This window comes from Rhinatrema bivittatum, chromosome 10, assembly GCF_901001135.1.
Source record: "Rhinatrema bivittatum chromosome 10, aRhiBiv1.1, whole genome shotgun sequence".
NCBI lineage: Eukaryota > Metazoa > Chordata > Amphibia > Gymnophiona > Rhinatrematidae > Rhinatrema > Rhinatrema bivittatum.
This window is the reverse complement of record NC_042624.1, coordinates 91,314,854-91,335,706: the sequence shown is the minus strand read 5'-3', so window position 1 is coordinate 91,335,706 and position 20,853 is coordinate 91,314,854. Positions and strand designations below refer to the sequence as shown.

Here is a 20,853-nt window from a genome sequence, read left to right as displayed (position 1 = left end):
AAAGATTCATAAGCCACTGTTATGCGTATCTGAAAATCATAGTCTTCATTTGCATTGTAGAAAATAAAACAGAATATTAAACAAACAGCAATAGTAAAAAATTGAATAAATTCCTTTTCCATCAGCATTTCTACTTTCACTACTGAATATTTAGAAAGAATAATATGGAAAGAGGGTAATTATTTTTAACTGAATGTATACATATCTACGCATTGAGATTAGTTTGAAATCTAAACAAGACAAGGTCCATATTCAATAGCTATTTAGATGGATAATATAATAGTTATCCATTTGAATGGCTTACCCAGCTTTATTCAGCACTTATCTGGCTTAATTCTGTCTAAGTTATCTGGCCAGAATTTATCTGGATAAGTGCTGAATATAGCCGGGTAAGTCATTACCCGTTATTCATTACCCAGCCAAAATTTAGCCAGATAAGAAAAAGACTCCGGCCGCGTCCAGTATAACTTAGTTTATTACCTACGCATTGCTGGAAACGTTACATAGGTAATACACTAATTTACGCTGGAAGGAGCCGAGATCACAGAGGACAGTGCTCTCGGAACACAGAAGAGGGCCACTTTTGGAAGTAACAGGTAGGTGGGAGGGTAAAAGCCACAGCTGGGGAAGGGTGTGACTGGGGGAGGAAGCTGGTAATTTAATTTTTGTTTTAGGAGGAGGAAGACCCAGGCTGGCAGAGATGTTCGTTAGGAACTTTACCAGTTTCAAATTTGTAAACATTCAGGGCATGTTTTGGGTACCGCGGAATGGAGTGGGAGGTAGATCCATATGATGGGTGGAGGGTGAGCATCGGGCTGGAAGGCTCTCAACTTATGCTTTTTTTTTTTCCTAAGATTTGCGACTTACCCGGATATCTTTGAAGATATCCGGGTAAGTAGTGAGTTATCCAGCCACACAAAGCTGGATAAGTTTAGGCCTAACCAGCCATATTCAATCAATGGCCGTTTAGAGCTGAAGTTATCTGGCTATCTCGCTACATATATCTCACTACATGACTATCTCGCTACATGACTTTGACTACAGTTCCAATTATATAATATATATATAAGTTATCATCAAGTCCACTATGTAAACATCTTGTACCCTCTCAGACCATACCTTGTAATGTGTACATAGTTCTGTTTATATTTATTTCTACATATATATTTTTCCTTCAACACCTTATACTCTCTACATACCATGTTTGTACCCCCCCCCCCCATTTACCATACCATGTAACCAAATCGTTCCATGTATTTTCTCTATCATGTTATACGTTATCTGTAAACCGATACGATGTGCAAATGGCTATCGGTATATAAAAACCTTTAAATAATAAATAAATAAATATATTCAGTGGGACCTTTATCCTGTTGAATAATATTAAGAGAACATTGTACAAATCTCATGTTTGGGTGAGTTTCCTTACTCCAAAGGACATGAAATCTTCACAAAAGTGCACTGTTCTGTTTGTAACGTCTCACTCTGCATGTAAAAGTGGCCCCTAACCCATACACTACTACCTAAAACTCACCTCGAGTTACTAGGTGGGCCTACTATAGTATCATAAATAGCTGCTTACTATTATTCCACACCAGAATTTCTCTCTTTTTCTCTCTCTCTTTTCTCTCTTTTTCTCTCTCTCTCTCTCTCCCTCCCCCCAGCCCAACAATTGCATTATGGGCATATTGTACAGCTTAACACCAGTGTAATCTAAAAGAGAGACAACAAAAACTGACTTGAATAAAGAAAGATATCCTATCAGAGGTAAATCTTCTATAGCTGGGACATATTCTTACCAGGTTAACTGGGCAGTCAGAATGGGCCAATTGATTTTAATCCGCTATGTCCACAAACTGTTATGTTAGGGAAGGCTTACATGAATGCAGAAAACAAACATTTGAAAATAAAGCGGGAAACCTTTGAACCACCTGCCAAGCTAGGGATTACACCACTCCCTCTGATCTCACTACTGTCTGAGTGAATCTGATTCATCCCTGATTCAATTCAGATACAAACCATTAGCCATGGAAATCAAATCTCTCTCTATATATTCCCAGTTCTGATATTTCTATTCATTTTAGATTCAAATGTTCACTGATTCACACCAATATTTGAAGTATGTGAGGATGCATTCTATATAAAAGTACTTTGAATAATTTATATCTGTGAATATTTGGATAAATCTCAGAAGTTAGATCCAAACGTTGAATGAAAACAGAGGGGGTTTTCTCATTCTTACAATTAATGTGTCACTTAAACCTTAAGCTATGTGAGTTTATTAAAGAATGGTAGGCTTATTTGTCCTCATTGTACAACATGGTGAGCTTATTTGTCCTCATTACTTTTTACACATTCTTTCAATGGATATTATAAATATTGTCAATTTGAGATGACATTTTATATTTTATTTACTTACTACAAAAGACCCATGATGTGGCTCACAAATCAGTATTAAAGGAAACAAGCATTTCCCAATAAAATCTATCCTTTATATAATACATTGTTAGAAGTAATTTTGATTTTTTTTCCCCCTTAAAGTATAACTGCCTATAATCTATCTAAGAAAGCTAAGTTTGAAATGTGCTGTCTTATGTCCTGCCAAGCTAAGGTCAAAATCATATTATTAAAACCCCAGCGAATACTCTACTTCTTCAGAGGTCAAAAGACTAAGCATGAAAGATATGTGAGATATGTATGACCTTTTGCCTTCGGATGGATGGGAGTCTGACTTGGCTCTTTTATTCTACCTTAATATCACAATGTTTGATAAAATAAGGGATTCTTTTTTTTTAAAGCTCTAGCACTGAATTTGCTACTGTTTCTAACTGTATCTGGCAGAGAGATGCATTTATTTGTTATTCTGTCCTGAATTGACTTTAGCTGTATGGTTTGTATTTGCGATTTTATGAAATCAATGAGCTGTGTAAGATCTCAGTAGTGGTAATTATTTATCTGTAAGACAGGTCAGAATTCTTGATTGCTGGTAACTTCAGTACTTCTAAAGATCAATGTATATTTCAGAAATGGGTGTGATCCATTCCATTATTAAACTGAATATTATTGAATGGCTGTTTTGAATCATTTTACATGGCATTCTGGAAGAAAGTTACCTTTTCTGAACTTGGCACAGCAATCAGTATTAAACAATTGATAGGCATTGCAATGTATTTCTCTAAATATGCTTTCAGAAAGAGCAGACCTAGCTGTTTGGGTTGGAGTTGTAGTATTTGAAAATATATTCTATATAATACCCGTGTGCATTCTTTCATGTAATTGGAAGCATTATTCAGGGTTGTGGCAGCGTGTCTTGTCCCATTTTTTTTGATCAAGTATTCCAGACTAAACAAAGCTGGATACACCATAGTAGAGGCTGGATCAGGATACTGTTTGTAGTCAAACCTTTATGCCATGGAAGATACCAATGGAGCTGAGACTCTGGCCATGATTTACAGTTTACACGTTAGTGAGTATACTCTTATGAAACACTTTTTTTGGTGGATGGCACATATCCTAAAGGGCCATAAAAGAATTTATTATATGTGGATAGCTCCATCCAGTGGACGGCCGGCACCATCTTTAAAAATGGCGCCGGCCGTCCAGTGCTCCTACCATGTGACAGGGGCCAGCCAATGGCACGGTTACCCTGTCACATGGTAAGGACAAAGGGCCATCGGTGCCATTTTTATTAGTGGCAGCCAATGGCCTGAGAGCGGGAGATCGCTCCCGGGGCCCACTGGACCACCAGGTAATTTTAAAATGTTTTTTTGGGGGGGTCAGGAGGGTGGTGGAGGCTAAGGGAGCGGTTTTAAAGGGTCGGGGTGGGTTTTTTGTTTATTGGCCGACAGCCCGAGCGCGAGAGAACAGTGCCGGGACCCCTGCTGGACCACCAGGTAATTTTAAAATGTTTTTTTGGGGGGTCGGGAGGATGGTGGAGGCTAAGGGAGCAGTTTTAAAGGGTCGGGGTGGGTTTTTTGTTTATCGGATCGGGTGCAGCCGATAAAAAAAAAAACGATTGGGCCGGACGAAAAAAAAATGCATGATTTGAATCGGAACCGGAATCAAACCGATTCCGGTTCCGATTCACATCTCTACTAAGTGATATTGTCACATACCATACTAATCAAAACCCATTTCTAAACCATTTAGAAAAAAAATGGATTAATAGAAATAATGTAAATCATATTAAATCAAACCACATAATTTACTTAGAGTCACAAGGGCCAAATAATAAAGTTTCACAGGCAACATTCATACTGAGGAAAAAGAGTTAATCATACTCCAATTCAATAATACAGAGGTTTTTAACCCTGTTCTCATGTGCCTTCTAGCCAGTGTGGTTTTCAGGATAATCATAATGAATATGCATGAGAGATTTTTTCACACATTGCCTTCATTTAATGCAAATGTATCAGATGCATATTCATTGTGGATATCCTGAAAACCACACTGGCTAGGACATTAAACAAGGACAAGATTTTAAACTCTTGCACTTCTCTACTGTAGCATTGTATAATTATTTGGTCTTCATCCACCAAGGGTCAATAATCAAAAGGATTTGTCTGCCTAAGTTCGGGACTTGGATGGACAAACCTAGGATTTTAAATATCCTGCCCCACCAAATGGCTAAGTTTAACCAGGAAAGTCATTATTCGGCTAAAACTTAGCCTGATAAAATAGAGGCAAGATAGGGGCATTCTGGAGGTATGGCCAAAATATATCCAGCTTCAGGGCTAGCTGAAATAATTTACATGGCTAATGGTGGTCTGAAAAAAACACATGTCTAAAGTTAGCTGGATAAGTGGGGGAAAATAACCTTTGCAGGCCAGCAGTGGCTATATCCTTCCTCTACCCCTCAAAGTAAAAAAAATAAAATAAAATTGTGGGATGAGCATATTGAAGAAAAAAATGAACTCATAATCATCCAATGAGTCTTTTATGTGCCCATTTATGAAACATTCAAGCATAATGTAGTACTTAGAACTAGCATAATTTTAAACTGAGTACAGTGAAAACATTACAGAATAAATGCTAATTCCTCAGCAAGATGGAATTGGAATATCTTGACATTATTAATATGCATTCCTTTCATACAGAAAAATAGAACCACTGTTAGATTTAGCTGTCCTGTTGCCCAAACTGATGTTTTATGAAAATCATACCATAGTCTGACAAAATATTTAAGCAAAAAAAAAAAAAAAGTAAGACCTTTGTAATAAAATGTTCCTGGCTACATAAGGTTGTTTACACCTAATAATGGGAAGATGACTTAACAATGCACTATCATGTAGATGAATTGCAGTTGATTGCAAAATTACCAGCCCACCTGGATTCATGCCCAACTACAGTGGATACAACCATCTCAGGTATGACTACCTCCTCTCATCTAGACTATTTATAAATAAGCACCCATCCCAAATTTCCTATCATATTAATAAGAGACAACTCTCACATTGTTATTCATGAAGATGATCTTTATTGGATGGAAATGGCCAAGCATAGGTCATTTTTATTCAACAATTCAATTACTAACATATTCTCACCTTGCATGCTGAATTTCCTTTTACTAAACACTAAATAGGATCATGCTACAGCAATGTAATACTTTTTGGGGATGCAGGGCCATTGAAGCCTTAGCCCAATTCACAAAATGCTCCATAATATCAATTACAGCAATGCGGTGCCATTGGGGGACATGGTCTGTCATAGATTCACCCCTCAGGTTATCCTGTAAGTTGATCTTTAATTACTGACTGTTATGGTTAAGCGGTGTTTGTGTGGATCCTTGGGTAGTGTGGCAGATGACCACACCCATGGGGAGGAGCCCCGTGAGGAGCCACAGTACTGGGCTAGACTCAGAACGCACAGACACAAAGTTAGTTCTTTATTATACAGCTTGAAGAGTCCACCAGAGGTGGAAGTAGTGAGGCAGTCTGGTAGTAGCAGTCTCAGGGACCTCAACAGAGGGAGCCTTTCTCACCCCGTTGGTATAGGGAGGTTCCGAAGCAGATTTCCCAGCAATGTAGTACTGTGGATGAGATAGACTGAGAGTTAGATTACTCACTAGATGATAGCTGTAGGTTGGCGATTCCACCAGGTTGAAGAAGATAATGCAGACACCGAGGCAGGGAGAGCAGGCCCTCGAGGAGCGAGTACCTGTTCCCTGTAAGGCACTTGAAATAAAGCAGAGGGCCCCTGAGGAGCGGGTACCCAGGTTAGCAGTTACCTCGAAGGGCAGAGAGAGAGCTTCCAGCGGCAGCACAGAAGTGGCAGAGTAGCGTAGATGGGAACGGATTCGAGTCCTTGCTAACTCAGTGAGCTAGCAAATTAGAATAGGTTTTATACCCGGATGGTGTGACGTCAGTAAGGGGGAACGCCCCTGAGGTTCGCGCCAAGGTTGGAATAAAGACATGGGTGGCACGCGCGTGCGCACCCTAGTAGGTACCTGGGAGGAACATGGCGGGAGGCTGCACCATAGCCATTCCAGGGACGCTGGAGAGGTCGGCTTTTTAGACATGGCGGTAGCCATCTTTCCTAGGTAAGCGGGAGGAGCCGTGAACAAGGTGAGGCAAACGGGGCGAAGCCGTCTAGCACCGACGGACACAACACTGACAAAGAACTCTGTGGAAAAGCTGACAGCTAGCTGGAAGCGTTACGTAGGTAATAACTGAAGTTATGCTGTGTGCAGCCGGGAATGTAGACAACAGCGATTCAGGCATGGAGAAGGGGGATGTTTTTTACAGATAATAGGTGGGTCAGTGGGGGAGAGGGGATGATTGTGGAGTTGGAGGAAGAGGAGGGAAATTTAAAGTTTGCCTCTGGCTTGGACCTCCCTTCCCGGTAAAACAATCTTGGTATGAAAGTTTGCAATGTATTGGGCAGCTTTTTGGTATAGCAGAGGGGGATAGAGATATGTGGTGGGGGGATGTGGAGCATCAGGCCAGGAGGCCTGCAACCTTTTTTTTTTTTTTTTTTTAAGATGCACTATTTATCCGGATATCTCTGAAAATAACTCACTATTTACCCATATATCAAGCTGGATAACTTTAGGCCTAACTGGCCATATTCAATCAATAGCTGGTTCGGGTTAAAGTTATCTGGCTATATGGATCTGGATAAATTTTATTCAGCGGGATATGTATCCCACTGAATACTCTGGACAAGTTTTCTGACTAACTATAGCAGGATATCTTGTCCTCTAAATGACATACTGAATATTGGCCTCAGGGTGTAGTAAGATACTTATTTATAAGATCAATAGTCAGGATATCAATGAGAAGGTGACACTGATCTGTGTCCATGGCGACAGTCAGCTGTATGCCACCAGTTAGATCCTTATGACAACACCAGCAGGACAAACGTTTATGGAAGTGTAAACCACTTCGGAAATTGTAAACTGCTTTTATGCACGGTCACATAAGTTAACAGTTTACAACTTTCCTCATTGAAGTTTCACCAACAAAAGAAAAGATTATTTTGACACTTTGTATTATTAAAGTTAAATTTATTAAACTGGTAATTGAGAATATGGTTTACTGGGAAACAAGTAAAAACATGAATTATGACACAAATATATTTTAACCTTTGGTACCAGGTTTTAAAACATTCCAAACAAGTTACTTCCAGGTAAGAATAGCAATATTTCAAATTCTATTTATTTTATAAAATATTTACCACGCTATTAAATATTTAAATGTTTGTTTTTTACTGAGGTTAACAACTTTCAGGGTCCTCAAGTAAAAATGATAAATATATTACTATAATAATACTAATACCACTAATGTTTCTAATATCAGTTCTCTGTTAATAAGTTGAATAGTGTTTGCAGATTCCACGGTTTTAAAGTCTTTAATTCTTTTACACGGGTAATCGTTGGTCACTTATCTATAACTCCCGCGATGACTTGCGTATTCTGTCTTTGGACAAAGATGAAAAGTTTTGGAGGCTACAGTTCTTTCTGGATGGACATCTCTTATGCTTGACTACGTTGTCTCTGGAACAATTTCCTACTATCCTAACTTTAATAAATCAGTAAAGAAACCTGTCTCCCTGAGACTGTCAATTTTCACTTTCTTGAATATTACTAGCTATGAGTAGGTTGTTATCTTAGTGTACTTTGTTTACTAGCTTCACAATAAAAAGTTTAATTCAATTCCCTAGATAGGTCTAGGAAAGGTGGATAAGAATAAACTGTATTTTTATAGCAGACACCCTTTACTTAAATAGCACATGAGATCCTTACACCCATTCAGACACTCTTTCCTCAAACAATCCTCAGATAGCTGTATTTGAATGGAAATGAGGTTTTGAAAATAAGAAGTCTTGAAGCCCAAAATTAACACTTTTGCCAAAAGTGCTTTTAATATTCCTTTGGAATTCAGCAGCAGTCACATTTATCTTCAGGTGTACAGCAAAATATATAGGCAGCAATATTTGTCTGGTTCTAATAGGGCTTTAACTTCAGGGTAATTATGATATCACACAATCAGTTTCAAAATTTTCTTTCATTCAGCTAACTATAAAAGCTGAGAAAATATCCACGCTTCAGCTATTTTATCTTTAATCTCACTAAAGTAATTTTCTTACCTTTGGCAGTCAAACATTAATAATCACTCTCATTCTCATTCACTCTTAGTGTTTCTTAAATGGTTTTTAAGGTGTTTTACACAGTATAAATAAATAAATAACAGAGCTCAGCAGTAGGGATGTGAATTGTTTTTTGAAGATTTAAAACAATCGTCAGATATATTTTAAATCGTCAAAAATCGTTCAGAGTCGCGATACAATAGAAATTCCCCCGATTTATCGTGAAAAATCGTAAATCGGGGGAGGGGGGAGGGCAGGAAAAACCGGCACACCAAAAAAATCCCTAAACCACCCTGACCCTATAAAATGAATCCCTTACCTTCCCCCACCCTCCCGAACCCCCCCAAAACTTTTTACGAGTACCTGGTGGTCCAGTGGGGGCGCGGGGACCGATCTCCCACTCTCGGTCCATCGGCGCCATTTTGGCTGCCATTCAAAAATGGCGCTGATGGCCCGATAAAAAAAACCCCCACCCAACCCTTTAAAAATGACCCCTTAGCTTCCTCCACCCTCCCGATCCTCCCAAAACATTTTAAAATTACCTGGTGGTCTAGTGGTGGTCCCGGGAGTGATCTCCCGTTCTCGGGCCATCGGCTGCCACTTATAAAGATGGCGCCGATGGCCCTTTGCCCTTACCATATGACAGGGTATCCGTGCCATTGGCCGGCCCCTGTCACATGGTAGGAGCACTGGCTGGCTGGCGCCATCTTTAAAGATGGCCACCGCCATCGTAAAGATGGCCGCCACCGTATTTAAAGATGGCCGCCGCCATCGTATAGATGGTCGCCACCATCTTTACAGATGGCGCCGGCCATCCAGTGCTCCTACCATGTGACAGGAGCCAGCCAATGGCACGGATACCCTGTCACATGGTAAGGACAAAGGGCCATCGGCACCATCTTTATGAGTGGCAGCCGACAGCCCGAGAACGGGAGATCGCTCCCGGGACCACCACTAGACCACCAGGTAATTTTAAAATGTTTTGGGGGGCTCGGGAGGGTGGGAGAAGCTAAGGGGTCATTTTTGAAGGGTTGGGTGGGTTTTTTTTTACCGGGCCATCAGCGCCATTTTTGAATGGCAGCCAAAATGGCGCCGATGGACCAAGAGCGGGAGTTCGGTCCCCGCACCCCCACTGGACCACCAGGTACTCGTAAAAAGTTTTTTTTTTGGGGGGGGGGGGGTTCGGGAGGGTGGGGGAAGGTAAGGGGTTAATTTTAAAGGGTCGGGCCTCACTACAAAAAAAATAACGATGTGAATCGGAACCAATTCCGATTCACATCACCCACATCACCCAGGGTCAGATTTTTTCCCCCCTCTAGCCGAACCCGGTACTCGTACCACCAGGTACTCGTAAAAAGTTTTGGGGGGGTTCGGGAGGGTGGGGGAAGGTAAGGGATCATTAAGACGATCGGGCACATGATTCACATCTCTACTCAGCAGTGCAGGCTCTCTCTCTGTCACCTTTCCCAGCTCAACACCCTCACTGACCAACTTGTCATGCAGAGAAAACTAAAGGAATATTGCTGATGTCATAAAGAAGAAAAGTACCTGTCCCACCTGTGATAGACTAGTAATTAACAGAAATCTCCTCTTAAAAAGAGCAGAAAAAACCCAAACACTTGGTTCAAGAGACTAGTAAAAAGGAAAATTATTAACTAATTTAAATGTATTCCCAATTATACTAATTCTTTAAACAAAATAGTAATTTGGCTATAATTTGTACCATTACTTTAGACTTTGCTACAGGTGAGCAGGTGACCAGTGCTCTGTTGTTAAGGTAATAGCTTCCCTGGATACCCGTTGCCATGGTTCCTAAGCACCTTACTCAATGCAGGCATTATTGGCACTTACACAGCCCCTTCAAATTCATTATTTTATTTTTTATTCTCTTCACCACATTTACAGAAGCTACCCTTATCCAGTGGTTTTAGGGCACAATTGTCCTTAGTTTAAAATCCTGTGGGGTCAGCTTAAGGGCAGTCAAGCCAAATTGGAACAGCAGGCACCCCAAGAACCCTAGACTGGTTTTCAAAGTGACATGGGTAGGGGAAACCTTAAGCAGGTTAAGCAGCCTCAGCCTTGAACTGAGAGTGAAGAAAGAAACAGGGGTCTTCAAAGGAATATACCCTTAGTAAGGGCAAGTGCTCAACCTAAGAAGTTTGAGCTGAGGGGGAGGATATATGAAAGGGTATATTACAAGAAAACCCCAGAATACCTTAAGGAACTGGACCCAGAGATCTGGCGCAACCCACCTTAAGCCTCAGACAAGAAAGAATCCTGTTCTGGGAGGAGGCCCTAGGGAAACAGGAGAAACCTTAAGAAAGGCCCAGACTGAGTGACTGTAAGTTGTGATACTGCTTCTTTGTTTATAGTCTGTGAAGATATGCAGAGTTGTTTTCTATTGTGAATTAATAAAGGTTCATGAATATCCAGCCAGAGCCTAGCCTGTGTGAATTCTCTGGCCATTCTGACTTACATATTAAAAAATAATTATATGGGCCTGATTCTGTAACCGTATCCTTCAATTCTATGAGGACTCATTCTATGCTTATGTGTGAAAATGTTTTATGAATCTGGACCATGTTCAGTTGATTTCTCCATATGAAATTCTGAAACTTCTTCCAGTACTTCTGTCCTATAGAAACTGAGCTAGCTGCTATCAGCTCACTTTAAATCTGAAAGCAGCATATTCTTTCCCCTTTAGTCATCATACAGGCTTCATCCTGTGGGCCTGAAAGGAACATGGTAGCACCTTCCCCTCTTATTTAATTCAAAAGGCCTGTATTGTGGCTTTTATCATTTATTCTCCCCTCCCCCAGTCTAAATCCTTTCTGCAGGAAGTTCTGTTGTCTAACCCATGTTCATTAAAATTAAACATTGCACGGTGATATTCAAAAGATGTGAACAACATGGCTAAATTCATGAGATGAATGTGAACATAATAGCAATATGCTAGCAATCCTCTTGCTTCACATGCATTCAAATTAATTTTTAAGAAGTGTTTAGAATTTACAATATACCCAAGTGTGTCCATTGCAGTTGGGCATGACTCCAGGTGGGCTGGTAATTTTGCAATCAGCTGCAATTCATCTGTATGATAGTGCATTGTTAAATCATCTTCCCATTATCAGGTGTAAACACCTTATGTAGCCTGGCACATTTTGTAACAAAGGTCTTACATATTTTATACTTAAATATTTAGGCAGCCCATGACATGATTTCATAAGAAATCAGTTTGGGCAAGAGGACAGCTAAACCTAACAGTGGTTCTCTTTTTCTGCGCTGTTTGAAAGGAATGCATATTAATAACACCAAGATATTCTAGTTCCGTCTTGCTGAGGAATTAGCATTCATACTGTAGTGTTTTCACTGTACTCAGTTTAAAATTATGCGATTTCTAAGTACTACATTATACTTGAATGTTTCATAAGTGGGCACATAAAAGACTCATTGGATGATTATGAGATCATTTTTTTTCTTCAATAAGCTCATCCCTATAGCCTTTAATCCTCAATGGTAGAGCTAAATTATGAAATGGTTCTCATATACATGCAATGCTGAAAATTCAATGTCTTGAATTTTTTATTTCCTGAATACCACAAATAAGGCATAGTTTTCTTTTTTCTTTTCTTTTTTTTAGTAATAAATTAAGAGAAGACCTAAGGCAATGAGTACATACATGACATAGAAATGGTATGTATATTATGATGATCTAGTTGTACTGTCCAATCTAATCTAAGGGGGTAATTTTCAAAAGGAGTTACATGCGTAAATGTAGCTACTATTATAGCAATTTTCAAAAGCCATTTACTCAAGTAAAGTGCACTTATGTGAGTAAATCCTATAGACAAGTCAATGGCATATATTGTAGCAATTTTCAAAAACCCACTTACTCAAGTAAAGTGAATTTACTCCAGTGAACCTGGTTTTTACTCGAGTAAATGCTTTTTAAAATCAGGCCCATAGGGGGTAATTTTCAAAAGGAATTACATGCGTAAATGTAACTACTATTGCAGCAATTTTCAAAAGCCATATACTCAAGCAAAGTGTATTTAACACAAGTAAATTCTATGGACAAGTCAATGATATATATTGTAGCTATTTTCAAAAGCCCACTTACTCAGGTAAAATGCATTAAGGGGCGGATTTTAAAAAGCATTTACATGCGTAAATCTGGGTTTTACGCATGTAAATGCACTTTACTCGAGGAAGTGGGCTTTTGAAAATTGCTACAATATATGCCATTGAATCATCCATAGGATTTATTCACATAAGTGTACTTTACGTGAGTAAATGGCTTTTGAAAATTGCTACAATAGTAGTTACATTTATGCGCGTAACTCCTTTTTAAAATTACCCCCTTACTCAAGTGAAACCCAGTTTTACGCATGTAAATGCTTTTTAAAATCAGGCCCATAGTATTTAACTATGCATGAACATTGTACATACATACTTTGAGTATATTGAAAGCAAACTTACAGGCGTAATGTCACTTTGAAAATACTCAGGCAATTAGCAGAGTATGCACCCACATTCACTATACTTATACCTCCTTTTTGGAGGATATAAATTATACATGCATACTTATGCACATATTTTTTAAAGTAAAAAAGTATCTTTGTAAGTGCTAAATCAATCCACTGTTTGGTTCACATGAAAGTACATGAATAACCAGGTTGCATGCATACTTTTAAACACAATGAACCCAAATTAATTTAATACAGCCATTTACCCACATAGATCCAGGTTTTATGTGCATAAATGACTTTGAAAATTTATTGGGCACAATATTATAAAATAAACATTTATTTAAATTTACCAGGTAAGACTTATTTGGTTAATTTAAATACGATATTCAGCTGCATGACTATTATTCTGAATATCCATGTATAAGTCTCTACGTAGCCGGATAAGTTAAAACTAGCTAAGTTAGACCAGCTGTATCACAGATTTAACTTATCCAATTAACTTAACAGTTAAGGCTGCTTAGCCAGATAAGTGACTTATCCAGCTAAGGCCTGGATTTCTAATTTCACAGAACTTAGAAAATCTGGCGGTAACGGGAGGTGGGGGGCGAAGTGGGGGGCAGGCCTGCGAAAGCCGGCAGTGATCGCACCACCGTGGTGCGATCGCTGCCGGCTTTTGCAAACCAATAGCGCCACCATGAAAGGTGGCGCTATTGGTCGCATTACTGACGGCGATAAGGCTCCTTACCTTTTCACCATCAGCAATGTCTTTGCAACGTCCTCCCCGGTCTCACCCCAACTCCTTCCCTTCCATTGTGGATGCCGCCCAGAACCTGCCCCGATCTAGATATCACACGCGAAAAGTCCCTTTTCGCATGCGATACCTTTGGAAAATGACCCCCTAAGTGAAAGCTGCTTGAACGTAGCTGGATATAAAGTAGTTGCTGTTTAGCTGGATAAGTATAGTTTCAGTATTATGGGGCGGATTTTCAGAGCCCTGCTCGCGTAAATCCGCCCAAAACCGGGCGGATTTACGCGAGCAGGGCCCTGCGCGCCGGGAAGCCTATTTTACATAGGCCTCCCGGCGCGCGCAGAGCCCCGGGACTCGCGTACGTCCCGGGGTTCTCGGAGGGGGGCGTGTCGGGGGGCGGGGCCGGAGCGCGCGGCGTTGTGGGGGCGTGTCGGCAGCGTTTTGGGGGCGGGTACGGGGCGTGGCTACGGCCCGGGGGCGTGGCCGCGCCCTCCGTACCGCCCCCAGGTCGCGGCCCGGCGCGCAGCAGGCCCGCTGGCGCGCGGGGATTTACGTCTCCCTCCGGGAGGCGTAAATCCCCCGACAAAGGTAAGGGGGGGGGTGTGGACAGGGCCGGGGGGGTGGGTTAGGTAGGGGAAGGGAGGGTAAGGTGAGGGGAGGGCAAAGGAAAGTTCCCTCCGAGGCCGCTCCGATTTCGGAGCGGCCTTGGAGGGAACGGGGGGAGGCAGCGCGGCTCGGCGCGCGCAGGCTATACAAAATCGATAGCCTTGCGCGCGCCGATCCAGGATTTTAGTGGATACGCGCGGCTCCGCGCGTATCTACTAAAATCCAGCGTACTTTTGCTTGAGTCTGATGCGCAAGCAAAAGTAGGCTGATCGCGCTTCTTTTAAAATCTACCCCTAAGAGCATAAGAAATTGCCATGCTGGGTCAGACCAAGGGTCCATCAAGCCCAACATCCTGTTTCCAACAGAGGCTAAACCAGGCCACAAGAACCTGGCAAGTACCCAAACACCAAGAAGATCCCATGCTACTTATGCAATTAACAGCAGTGGCTATTCCCTAAATAAACTTGATTAATAGCAGTTAATGGACTTCTCCTCCAAGAACTTATCCAAACCTTTTTTGAACCCAGCCACAATGAAAGTGGCAGCAATAGTAGTTTTACCTAAACCAAGTAAAGACCTGCTGGACCCAGGTCCTCTTTGGTTTTATTTATAAAATGTAGATTCTGTTTCCTTCAACATTCCTGTTCTGCTTGAATTACGTGATTACATTCAAATTTCATACAAACATACAAATCCACCAAAATAATAAAAACATAATTTAATAAAAACAATTCTATATAATACCATGGCAAACTCTACCCATAGGCCTGTTGAAAGAACCATGTTTTTACCTTTTTTGTAAACTTCATATAGTCAACCTTTCTCCTCTGATCAGCTGATTTTCATAGAACTGTTCATGCAAAAGAAAATGCTCTACTTTTTGTTTTCCTTCTGTCTAAGGTTCTTTAATGTTAGGAGTGACCGAAGTTGAGACGGTTCGTAGAACATATAATTGACATAAAAAAGCTTGATATTAAACTTAGAAAAGTATCATAAAACAAATAAACCCCCCCTTAGAAATAACTTTGGAATGCATAGAAAGGAACTTTCTCCTAAGAAGTTGTGTGTCCCTAGTGATGTCTGGAAATATCCATAACATTTTACCATAATATAATAAGGAATGATTGTGAAAGAAAAATTTAAGAAGATTACGATCCAGAGGAAAAAGCAAAAGTCACCAAAAGAGTTCTTTGTGAAATTTCTGTAGACTGCAAAGTTTCAAGAATATTAGTAAGATCCAGAGAAGTATCCTGAGGTAAATTTCCATCTGGAACATCTTCTGCTTGAGGTAGATAATATGCCTTAGTTATTACAGGCATTGCTGCACTTGGAATTTTCAAAACTTGAGAAATATAATTCCTAAACAAGTCTACAGGAGGAATCAATTTTAATAATAGGAAAATTTAATATCCTCAAATTGAGACTTTGAAGAGAATTTCAATATTCTCCAGCTTCTTAAAGTATATCTGATCAGATTGAACCAGATTTTGCTGAACATTTTCTACTGCTGTAACTCGAATGTCCAAAACATCAAACCTGGTTCCATGTGATGAAAGTAAATTGGAATTAAAAAGAGTGTAATTTTTAGTCTCCAGGATAACTTTAGTTAGTGATGAAATTGAAGTATCAAGAGTCACTAAGGAATTCCAAAGTGCATTCAAAGTGATCACAGAAAGGTTTATTCAATGCAAGTTTACCGGACAAAACATTCACCATTTCACCTGCACTCCAAGAAACACTAGGTTCCACACTATCTGGGTGGGGTGCAATATTGGAGTTTAAGGCAAAGAAGGGACCACACCACAAGTCCCAGATGATGGGGCATACACGCCAGCTGAATCCAAAGCCATATTTGTAAGAGGAGAAAAATGGGTGCTTGCCTCTTCTGTGATCACTCTCGACAAATAAGCAACTCCCTGACTCTTTTCCAAAGAAATCAGCAAAATATGTGATGGGAATGGTTCATCATGGAAAGGAGGAGATCATGTAGCTGGCGCACCTGGGCTGAGAAAGATCTCTGCAGCTGGTGGCAGTGACTTCTGCTCATCGTCAGTCCCCACAATGGCAGTCGTAACCGGGCTTACCACAGGCGTTGCAGTAAGAAACCCCTCAATCCAAGGTTGGAAAGGATCCAAGAAGGGAGAACTGGTAACATTCTCCCTCAACTTACCTTTTCGCTTAGGGCCGGATTTTAAAAAGGTTACGCACACCTGGCCTATTTTTAAAAGGCCTGGTGATGCACGTAAAGCCCGTCACCAGGGGCGGTCCGGGGATGGGGGTGGGGCCAGAGGCCTGCAACACAGTGGCCATTGCCGCTGTATCGAGGGATCACGTGCCGGCAGCCTACGGGCGTGCACAACTTGCGCCTGCCCGGTGGCAGGCACAAAAGGTAAAACAAACATTTTGGGGGGTTTAGAGTAGGGTTAGGGGGGAAAGGTTAGGGGAAGAGGTGGGAAGGTCAGGTTAGGGGAAAGGCAGCACCGCTCGGCGCGTGCAAGGTGCACAATTGTGCATCCCCTTGCGTGCGCTGACCCTGGCTTTTATAACTTGCACGCGCCTGCGTGCACAAGTTATAAAATCGGGTATACATGTGCGCGCACCGGGTAGCACGTGCACATGTATGCCTGAGCGCAACCTTTTAAAATCTACCCCTTAGTGTGAGCCATTTGAACAGAAGGTAACAAAGAAGAAGCAGTAATCGGAGGAGGTTCTTCGCATGTTTCTCAACAGGCAGCCATCTTGTTCCCCATTGAGATTTATTGTTTTTATATAATTACTAATATAGTACTTTGGGGAGAATTTTCAAAGACCTATGTGGGGTTTATGAGCATAAAACTGGGAAATATGCAAGAATATAGCAATTGCTCAGGTCAAATGAATTTTCATAAGGGCAGGGATATGCATATACTACTGATCCTGTGCATAAATGTATGCATTTCAAGGGTGTAATGGGACAGGGTCGGCAACTATGTGCATATTAACTTAATTTATTAGCAAAGAACAAGCATATGTCATCTAACATGTGCACATACTTTTAAATCTGCTCTTTTACTCACGGAATTTAAATCTCTCCTGTCTTTTGAGACCTAGTGGTTGGACTGGTGATTAGTGCTAGAGATTGTGGCAAGCAGTTTGTTATGAAATAATTCTCAGTGTTTGTAATTATCTGTTTATCTTCTCTTTATTCAGTGTTTGTCAGCTGTGTGTTTTCTCTATGTATCAGTTTCTTTTTTTTTAATGAGTTATATGCTAGCTTTGTTGTCTTTCTGTGTGCACCTGCTCTTTTGAGAGTCTGGTTGCTGCTTAAGACTCTGTTTACTTGCTGTTTGTGTGGTCAGTTTGGGTATTAGAGATGTGAATCGTGTGCCCGATCGTTTTAACGATCAGGTTCGGATGGAGGGAGAAAAAAATCGGATCGTTAGAGATGTGAATTGGAATCGGTTCCGATTCCAATTTACATCGTTAATTTTTTAGTGAGGCCTGAGCAGATAAAAAAAACCCCACCCCGACCCTTTACAAATGACCACTTTGCTCTCCCACCCTCCCGAACCCCCCCCCAAAAATGTTAAATTACCTGGTGGTCTAGTGGGGGGGTCCCGGCGCGATCTCCCGCTCTCGGGCTATCGGCGCCATTTTGGCTACCACTGATAAAAATGGCGCCGATGGCCCGATAAAAGAAAACCCACCCCGACCCTTTACAAATTACCCCTTTGCTTCTCCCACCCTCCCGACCCCCCAAAAAACCTTTTACATGTACCTGGTGGTCTAGCGGGGGGTCCAGGAGCCATCCCTTCAATCATACCCTCGGTGCCGGTGCTGCTGGACTGGTTTCAAAATGGCGCCGATCGCCTTTGCCCTCACTATGTCACAGGGAGCGACCGTCGCTCCCTGTGACATAGTGAGGGCAAAGGCGATCGGCGCCATTTTGAAACCAGTCCAGCAGCACCGGCACCGAGGGTATGATTGAAGGGATGGCTCCTGGACCCCCCGCTAGACCACCAGGTACATGTAAAAGGTTTTTTGGGGGGTCGGGAGGGTGGGAGAAGCAAAGGGGTAATTTGTAAAGGGTCGGGGTGGGTTTTTTTTTATTGGGCCATCGGCGCCATTTTTATCAGTGGTAGCCAAAATGGCGCCGATGGCCCGAGAGCGGGAGATCGTGCCGGGACCCCCCCCCCCCCCCACTGGACCACAAGGTAATTTAACATTTTGGGGGGGTTCGGGAGGGTAAAGGATTCGTTTTAAAGGGTCAGGGTGGGTTTAGGGGTTGTTTTGGTGTGCTGGTTTTCCCGCTTTCCCCCCAAATAATTCCCGTACTCGATTTAACGATTTTTCACGATAAATCGAGGGAATTCCTATTGTATTGAGTCCCTTACCGATTAATGATGATTTTAAAATTATTGAACAATAATTTAAATCGTTAAAAAACGATTCACATCCCTATTGGGTATATTGATGGTGGCTGTGAGAGTACTGGTGGTGGGTGTGGGTATATTGATGTGGGTGTACTAATGATAAGTAATGGTGCTACTATGAATGCTATAGATATTTGGATTCTATGAAATCTGTGTCAGCATAGAGAGATGCAAAAGAGGATGGGGAGGAGGAGGAGGTATCCCCTTGGATTTCCCCGCCTGATGTGCCATCGCTGAAACAAGTACTGCTAAGTGTTGTGTCCATCGGTTCCCGACGCCCTCTCTCTGCCCTCCTTACCTCTTTGGTGCCTCCCTCTTCATCCGCAGGAAGATTGGCTGCTGTGGCGTTCTTCTACCGAAGTCATCTGGCGTCCCCAGACCGGCTGAACGCTGCAAACCGCCATGCTTCCTGGAGGCCTAGGGGTGCGTGCTCGGCGCGGCCCTGACTGAAGTACTAGTGATGGTGCGAACCTCGGGAGCATCCCCTGAAGATGACGTCACCCACGACGGATATATAAGGTCTTGGAATTTGCTAACACATCGAGTTAGCAAGGGAATGACTACGGACTTGTTTCGACTTTCCAAGATACTCTGCCTCCTCGGACTTACCAATGGATTCGGGTTACTATACCTAAGCTACTCTGCCTTCTCGGACTTACTAGGGGTACTCGCTCCTCGAGGGCCCTGGTTCCCAGACTTACTTGGTACTCTCTTCTGCCTGGAAGTCATCACTGCCAACTACATCAGTGAGTTACCATCGCTCTTTCAGAGCTTTCCCTGGAACCAAGTATTCGCTCCTCGAGGGCCTATACATTCTAGCTCCTGGGCTTCTATGAGTCATTGTGTGAGTCATTGTGTGAGTGTTATCATCTGGTTCAGTACATGAACTCTGCATACTCTGCCTAGTCACTATATTTCAGTTTCTCTACAGCTCAGCCTCCAGGGATCGCTGTTCCAGTATCTGAGGGACTACAGCCCAGCCGGGCCTTCCAGCTCACTACTGCCACCTCTGGTGGTTCAGTATACTGTCTAATAAAAGAACTAGTGTGTGTCTATCTCCATACTCTGAATCTGACCGGTGGTTCCTCTCGGGCTCTTCCCCCCAGGGGCATGGTCACCTGCCACCGGTCCAAGGTTCCACCCACAACTCCCCTAAATAACAACAGATTGCTAACTCCCTAGCAGTACATCAACAGATTGCTACCTCCCTAGCAGAATCACAACACTAAGTTGCTCGCAGCAGAAAACTGACGGGCAAGTGAGCTGCTTCAGCTTTCACCCACCAAACAAACCCAAATCTCCTCCCCAGCGCCCAACCAATTGGATGCTTGACCAGCCCAATTTAAACCCAGCTATAACTAACTTTCACACTGGACAGACCCACCCAAATCCACCCCCCTCCCTCTCCTGTGCTGCCCGAGGCTGAGCCTGGTCCCCATGTTATTTTGTGTGGCCAAGAACTCCATTCTGACTACCCTTCCAAAAGCAGCACACAACAAAATTAAAACAAATTAATTATCTATTTATTTATTTACTTCTTTATTTTAGCATTTATATGTCACCTAGGGCAAAGTTCTAGGTGGCTCACATTCAGTAAATTCCATAAGTAGAAAATAAAATACATTTAAAAGGCTGCTGCTAATCAAAGCGTGACACTTAAGCAATAAAAAAAACTCCATGAAAGATAAAAAGTTGAAACATACATTAGACTTAAAACTAAATAACTAGAGAAAAGTAATCAGTAAAATAATGTCAGGCACAGATTAAATACAAAAAGAAAAAAAAAACCCCTCAGTCTGCATCAGAAAAAGTCTATAGAAATAGGTGTCTCTAACAACTTCTTAAAACTCTTTGTACAGGTAATAAGCCAGATTATTTCAGGTGGGGCATTCTGAATTGTAAGACCCACCACAGAAAGTCTCTTTTTGTGGTCTCAAAAAGATGTGCATGATGAACTAATGGGAGCTCTTTGCAAGGATCTCAGCGAACGTGTAGGATTGTAGATCTTCAGCATAGAATTCAGCCTTGATAA

At 41.8% G+C, this 20,853-nt stretch overlaps 1 long non-coding RNA gene across 1 annotated transcript; it reads left to right on the top strand.

Moving 5' to 3' along the window:
* The first annotated feature begins 5,307 nt into the window (after nucleotides 1–5,307).
* Nucleotides 5,308–19,279, top strand: LOC115100372. The gene is made up of 4 exons (XR_003859044.1): nucleotides 5,308–5,366; nucleotides 7,595–7,626; nucleotides 12,227–12,279; nucleotides 19,149–19,279. It is a non-coding gene; the product is annotated as an uncharacterized LOC115100372 (long non-coding RNA).
* The last annotated feature ends 1,574 nt before the right edge of the window (nucleotides 19,280–20,853 follow it).